The sequence below is a fragment of the Marmota marmota genome, unplaced genomic scaffold, assembly GCF_001458135.2.
Source record: "Marmota marmota marmota unplaced genomic scaffold, marMar, whole genome shotgun sequence".
Taxonomy (NCBI): domain Eukaryota; kingdom Metazoa; phylum Chordata; class Mammalia; order Rodentia; family Sciuridae; genus Marmota; species Marmota marmota.
The window spans coordinates 64,316,926-64,324,469 of record NW_025999900.1 but is presented as its reverse complement, the minus strand read 5'-3'; positions in this window follow the sequence as shown (position 1 = coordinate 64,324,469).

Here is a 7,544-nt window from a genome sequence, read left to right as displayed (position 1 = left end):
AGTGTAGCCCCGTCTGTCCCCTCCCCCCCCCCTTCCTGGTCTTTATTGGTCTCCCTTCTATTTTTATGAGATCATCCCCATTCCCCTCACCTCTCTCTCTATCTCTCTGGTTTTCCTTTCTGTCTCTGTCGCTTCCAGGCTGGAGAGAACACTCTCAGCCCTTGCCCCTGGGTCTGCTTTCCTGGGCAGGCGCGAGGTCCTCCCACGCCACCCACGCCACCCCTTTCCCAGCAGGTGACGTCACTGCCTTCTCCAGGGCTGCGCAGGGGAGCCCCATGTCTTCATGCTCTCGTCTGGATGGGCACAGGGCTGCTTCTGGGGTTTGGCTGTGTGCCACACAGCGGCCCCTGCGGGTCCCCGGGGTCCCCTCGATGCCTCCTCTCAGCGCTGGCGCGTGCAGACGGCCGACTTGGCACGTGATGCCGCGTGCGCCTCTGACGCCACTCCCCGGGCACCGCCTGGGCCTTGCCCTCTCCCTGGCGCGTCGCTCAATGGCGTTTATCAGACAGAACCCTGTGCAGTGCCACAGGCCACCATTCCTGCCCTACAGGGAGGGAAGCTTCCGGGGCCCCCAAAGGGACAGGCGAGCGGCCGCGGGTTACTGAGGAGCAGAGACCAGCGGCGGCTCTCCTTCCCCTCTGGTGAGAAACCCCGAGGTGACTCTTCACCATGACGTGGGATCTGAGGACATTAACTCCGTCTCTGCCCGCTTGTTCTTCCAAGGCTGGTGTCACCCAACAGCGTGCGGTCAGGTCCCCAAACGCGGCAGAGGTGCAGGGCCCGGGGCTGCAGGGCCCGGGTGTCCCATAGTCGCCCCCGAGCGAGGCTGTCGGGAGGCACTGCCTGGATTCCTGACTGGAAGCAGGTCCCGGAGCTCTGGGGGGGGGGGGAGCAGGAGGTAGGACTGTGCTCAGAGTGTGCCCACAGCCCCTCAGGACAGCGTGGGGACAGGAGAAGGGAAGTGATGGACCTGCCTCCTGGAAGCAAGAGGTTTGCTTTGTTTTGAGCCACACTGATCTAACCAACTCTCAATGCGCATCTTGACTTTTTGATTTTGACTGTAGGAAGATGCTCAAGGAGGCAGCTGAGAGGCATTCAGCACACGGGGATTCTGCCACTGCCCCTCCCCGCTCCCCGCAAGACCCTCTCCACTTTCCCAACTGAAACCAAAGCGGTCACTGCCCCGTCCCAGCTCACCACCTCTGTCCCCTTGAATCTGACCACACTGGGGGCCACAGGGTAGCAGAACCCTACAGTTTCTGTCCTTTTGTGCCTGGCTTATTTCACTTAGCCTAGCACCCTCCAGCTTCATCTGTGTGACCAGAATCCCTTTTGAGGGCTGAATAATATTCCATGGCTCCGACAGACTACATGTGGTCTCTGTTTACCTGGGAGAGGACACTTGGGCTGTTTCCACTGTTCAGCAATTTTGAATACATTTGTGCAAACACAACACAAATGTTCAAGGTGTGGATGAAATTGGGAGCAGATGGAGCCTCTTTTCCCCCCTCACCCCTTTTCAAACTTAAAGGAGGTTTCTGAAGGAGATACCGAGGCCCCGAGGGCTCCACTCGCCCAGCTCCTTCCCTCTGGTCCCTGGAGCCCTGTGGGAGGTCAGCTGAAGGAAGACCCTTGTGAGGGCCAAGTCTCTGCCTCTCATGAGGTGGCCTGGCAGGGGCCCTCGCAGGGGCCCTTCCTCCACAGCAGAGCATCAGAAGACCCGTGAGCACGATTCCAGGCCTTCGTCCACGGAGCCAGTGCCCCCGCTGGCAGATGGGGACACGAGCTGGATGCCCCGCTGGCCCCGGCTCCCAGGCTCCAGTGCCTGGACAGCTGCCCAATGGACGATCCCAGGCAACTGACCATCAGGCCAGACCCAAGTCCACCCGCAGAAGGGCCCAGAAATGGACCTTCAGGTGTGGACATGGAGTCTGAGCCCTGCCTCTTACCGTTGCCCCCACCCCCTCCTTTCCTGTGCCTCCTCAGGGCTTCCACTCCACAAACAGGGACGTGTCCCCCCCAAGCCAGAGCCCCTCGGTGTGGCCCTGGCTCCGTGTGCCTAGAGAAGCCCCCACGACCTGGCCGCCTGGGTCAGAGCACCCGCAGCCCGTCACCCCCTCCTGGTCATGGCCAACCAAAAGGTGCTCCCTCTCCCTCCCCGACCTCCACCGCACCTCCACCCTGGCCTCAACCTCAGCGCCCGCTCCCGGGGGCCAGGCGGGGTGCGGCCCCATGCCCTGCCCCTGCAGGCCGCCCTCCCCTCCTCCCCACTGTGTTTGGAGAACATCGAGTCGGACCAGAAGCAAGGATTACGCGTGGCTTCCTCTGAGGTCCCCAGACAGAGCCTGTGACGTCACAGTCCATCCACATGTCACGTCCCCCCAGCAGGCCAGGAGCCCCCTGGGATCAGGAGGCCAGTCAGCTCAGTGCTTCCACGGGAGGGGAGCCCAGGGGCAGAAGGAAGGGCAGGTGGGGCCCTGCTGAGGAGAGGGCACAGGAGCTGGCCCCGGGGCCTCGCAGCCATTGGTGGGGGACACAGCCCTTATCCAGAGGGCCACAGGGGACCTGGCTGCCCAAGGCCTCAGGAAGGAGCCCGAGGAGCGGCAGGAAGTGGCCTCTGGCCCAGATGGCCTGCGCCCGCCTCGCGCGTCTCTTTCCCACCAGCTCCTGGCCGGGGTTTCCAGGCCACTGTGCACTTTTTTACGAGGCTGAAGGTTTGTAAAAATTATTAGTTGGTGGAAACTCAAGGCTTCTGGCCAGCCCTCTGTGGTGGCGGCGGTAGCGGCAGCCTGCCCAAAGGACACCAGCATGGCCTCTGGCAGTGGCCGGCGGGAGGGGACACTTGGTCCAGTGGCGGTCAGCTTCAGCTTCCCAGGGAAGGGCTGGGCCTCGCACCCACTGAGGCCCCAGGCCACTAGCACCAGGGCCACAACCACACGGGAGCCCCTGGCTTGGGCACAAGGCCCGGGTGGTGCGGGAAGGGGCCCCCAGACACTGTGACCCTCACCAGGAAGGGACAGACACAGGTTCAAGCCCCAGACCCGCTGCCCAGGGGTGTGGCCAGGACACTGCTGGAGAGCTTAGTGGACACTCGCTGCCCCACGTGCAAGCATGACACGGGCCACATCCCTTGTCAAAGGCCTCCGGAGGGGCCACCGCCACGGCTCCCTCTGCACAGGAGGGGCGGCCCTCCTCGTGGCTGAGAGCTGGCCCCGGCACCTGGAGTCTATTAGCGCCCCTCGGACGTGAGCGTCTCTCCTTTCCCACCACAACCTTCCTGGACAGGCCGCTCCTGGGCTGGCGGGAGGGAGCCTTCTCTCAGCAGATCGGAATGTGCAGGCCCAGCAGTCTCTGGAAACGCCTGGGGTGTGCAGGAGGCCCGAGAGGTCAACTGTGCAGGACCTCGGCCCCCGGGCCTCAGGCACCGTGCAGTCCCTGGAGCAGGGAACAGGACGTGAGCCCAGGCCCCTCTCTCCGGGCTCACCCCACCCCATAATCAAGACCAGCTGAAGGCCGGGGGCCTCCCACTTCACCTTCTCGGGCTCTCAGGAAGTGCGGAGGGCGGTGGAGGAGGCCCGGGTGGGTCTGTCTTTTCCTCTTGTTGGAGGAGCTCTGGGCTGAGCGCACAGGGTATTGGCAGAGGTCAGAGGCCCGGTTCTTCCTCAGCCCTGCGGTTAGGAATTGTGTGACTAACTACACTGAGCCTTGATTTCCCCGCGATGGAGGTTTTATCCCTCTGCTTTGTGATGACCACCAGAAAGCCAAGGCCGCTGGGTGTAGGACTCTGCGGTGTGATGGATCTGTCAGAAAAACCATCGGTGGCCTCGGGTTCAATTAACAGTAGCATGGTGCTCGTGGCTGGGGAGGGGAGAGTCAGTACAGACGACAGATGGGCCTCAGTGCTCCGTTCTGGGGGTTCACTGCCCTCTTTAGAAGGAGTCACTGAGGCAGAGCTTTCAGGGGCAGATGGGAGGAGCCCTGCAGAGCGAGGCCAGGAGTTCCCAGGTGCCACCGCCATGTGTCGGAGGACCTAGGAACAGTCTGGGAAGCCCTTTCCTCACATGAAAGCCGCTCCGCAGAGGAACAGGCTCCTGTGGCCGGGTGGCTTTCTAGAGGTGGAGGTGACGGCCACAGCGTGTGACCCTGGGGTTCTGAGCATGCCCCGGTGGCCCAGGGTCTCGGGGCTCATGAACAATGGCGCTTCTCTGGGAGAAGGGGCCGCCCAGGGCCCAGGTGCTTTGATGGGCTGAGGAGGGGCCTCCTGGTGCCGGACCCTGGTGCCCAGGCTGAGAGTGCGGGGGACAGGGCTTCCCACGGCCTGTAAGAGCCCCCAGCACCCCCCGCCCCCCGCAGCTCAGGGACCCTTGTTGCCCACCTCCTGGAGAACTGAATGAGACCTTGACCATAGCCTCCCTACAGACTTCCTGTCCCAGCCCGGCTCACACAGGGCCCCCTCCAGCCACCTCCAGGGCCACCTGGGGGTCACCAGGATAAGCCAACCCCCGTCCCTCTTTCCTGTGTGGGAGACAGGTTGGGCGCCACCGTAGGGCACCGGGCAGGGGCAGGAAGACCCCGTCCACCAGGAGGTGCAAAACCCCCCCAGGTCCACGTGGCAGAGCTGGGCCAGCAGACCAGAGGCCCGCAGCCTGGGCCCCATCCTGGCCTCCCTGCTCCCTGGCCCCCGCCCCCGCCCAGCTGCTGGCCTAATCCCGAGGCCCTGTGGGAAGCGCGGGGCTGGACGCGGAGGCGGCCGTGCCGGGGAGGCGGCCCAGGGCTGCTGGATGCCGTGGAGCTGCAGAGGCGGCTCTGGGCTCCTGCCTCGGGCGGGTTTGACGAACTTGCTAAATTGCGATTCTCTGTGGCTTAGGGATGCTGGGCCGGGGCCAGCGTGTGCATTATCCTCAGCAGCTGCAGGCTGCAGACGGCCAAAGGGTGGAGGCCTGGCTGGGCAGGGGCTGCAGGGCCCCGGGGGACGCCCCCAGCCTCCACCCTGGGGCCCCGCACCTTTCGGGGGGGCACGGATCCCCGAGGCTCTGAGAGGGGCCTGGGAAGGAACAACCAAGGAAAGATTGTTCCAACCAGAAGATGGATTGCCCCAGACGCTGGAAATAGGGGGCCAGCGGCTGAGTGGCCACCATCTTGGGGGAGCAGGCCTACCCAGGGGGGCCAGGGTGGGCCTGGAGTTAGGCAGTTCTGCCCCCGCTGCGCCCTGGCCTGACTCTGGACGCAGGCACAGCCCTGCCGTGTCCTCAGGCTCTGGTTCTGGGGGCACGAAAGGGCCCCTCAAATGGCAGAACAGGAAGGCGAGGGGCTTGGGACTCTGGGAGGTGGGCTCAGCCCCTCTTGGCTCCCGGGGTGTCCCAGTGTCCAGTTCTGTGGAGGAATATGGCCCTCCACAGCCTCCAAGCCTGGAAACCAGGGCCAGGGAGCGTGGCCTGGGGTCCAGGCGGTGCCCAGTCAGTCAATCCTCGACGTGACTCCCCCGGGCAGGCCACAGAAGGTCAGGGAGCAAACCCCCTGCTAGTGCATAGTAGGCCAGCAGGAGGGACAGTCTCTGGGGCCAGCCTCTTGTCCCCAGAGCAAAGGGTGTGGGGGTGACGCGGGCCTCAGTGCAGCCCTGAGCTCACAGTCAGTCTCCAACACGCACACAGAGGCTTCCGGCCGCCTCGGCTCCTGGAATAGCTGCTGCCTTTTAATTACATGGAAAGGTCACCGCGAGAAAAGAAATGAAAAGCCGAGGGCTGAACTTCATCCCTGTCCTCGAACTTTGAAACAGAGTGGCTGGCAGACAGGGAGGGCAGGTGGGGGCGCAGGGCACTGGGGGCCACTCGCTCCAGACGGGCACACAGGAGATGGCTCCCCACGCCCGCGCCAGCGTAGTCTGGGTGCTGGGGACAGCCAGCCAAACACTCCCAGCCCAGGGAGCTCAGGGGCCGATGGGGGTCCCATAACCCTGAACCCAGGACGTTGGCGAGCGGGTAGCCGGAGCCCAGAAGCCAGAGGGCTGCCCACAGGAGGTGGCGCTGGGTTCCAGGCCGCCAGGAGGAGTGGCCCCTCTCCTGAGAGTGCGGGCCACCGGGGCGGCCCAGGAGGCCCCTGAGACCCTTGTCTCAGGACAGTGTTGGGCTGAGGGGGCCCCTGCCCTTTCCCTCCCCGCTGCCAGGGTCCACCCTGCAGGCCTGTCCTGCTGGGATCCGGGGTGAAGCAATAAGGGGTTTAAGTGAGTGAAATATTCTCCTTTCTCCCCCTCGTAAGGGGAGTTAGAAATTGGATTCACCCGTCAAATTAACACAATGTGCGCACTTGGTCCAGCCCCCACCCCCCACCGGGCACTGGTCGGTTTACTTGACAATACATTTTAAAAATCCGATGAGTCACCTCTGTTATGTAAAAACAAGGCGACAGGCAAGTGTACAGCACTTCTGGGGGTGGGGGTGGGGGGCTCAGCAAAATACCCACTCTGGCTGCTGCCTTGGCGGGGGCTCGGGGCTTGGTTTCCTTCATATGCAGATATTTCCCACCTACTCCACAGTGAAAGGAGTTCTTTTAGAATCAGGGGGAAAAAAATAACATTTTAAATAAAAGAATAATGCACCAATATCGGTAATTACAGTTTTGCATTTTAAAAAGCACTCCCCCTGTCCCCTCCTGTCCCACCATGAGGGGGCAGGTCTCCCATTTCCAGGCAGACATTTCTGCACGCGGCCGCACACCCCGGCCGGGAGATTGGTCCCCTGCTCCGTTCACTTAACATTAACGATAAGCATCTTCTTCCACCAAGACTTCATAATTATGGTGGTTAAGGGCTGCGGTATCTCCTCTCGGCGGCCCCGATTCTCGCCTCCGATCCACGGGGGGAGCGGCAGCCTGCAGAGCTATTAGGGGGGATGATTGATGGCTCACTCAGAGCGAGGCCGCACTGCACGCCCCCGGAGAGCGTGTCGGCCTTATTAATCCTGTGTACCTGTCTGGCCCGGGAGCCACGCATCGTGTGGCGAGGAAACGTGGCCTGGAGCTGGACTTCGGCCACCCTGCGGCCCAGACCCCGCGGGCCCAGCTCAGGACCTGCGGAGGGGGCAGGTGGCTGGCTTTCCAGCCCCTTCCTGGTCCCCTGCCTCGTGCTCAGGGTGCCCCCCAGTCCCTCCCTGTCCTCCCCAGTGGAGCCAGGACCCGTCTGACTGGCCTCTTCGGCCTCCCGCCCTCGCTTTACTGAGCAGACAGAAGACTCTGCCTTGGGCCAGAGCCCCCGGGCCTCAGAGCAGAGCCACAGAGAAGGGCCTAGGAGAGAGTTCGGCTCCTTCCCCCAAATCGCACTCCTTTCCCCAGTTTTTTATCTCAGAAAATGGCGCCAGTATCCATCCTGCAATGAGCTGGTCTCCCTGCTGCTCATGTGGCAGCTGGACCACCCTCTCGTCCCTGCTGTCCATGCTGAGGGGAGTGCGTCAAAACGCCGACCTAAGCATACTCAGAGGTTGTAGTGGAGCATGGCCGACAGTGGGTCCCAGCCCCATTGCTATCCCTGACCCCGGCCCCCTGCCCCCCCC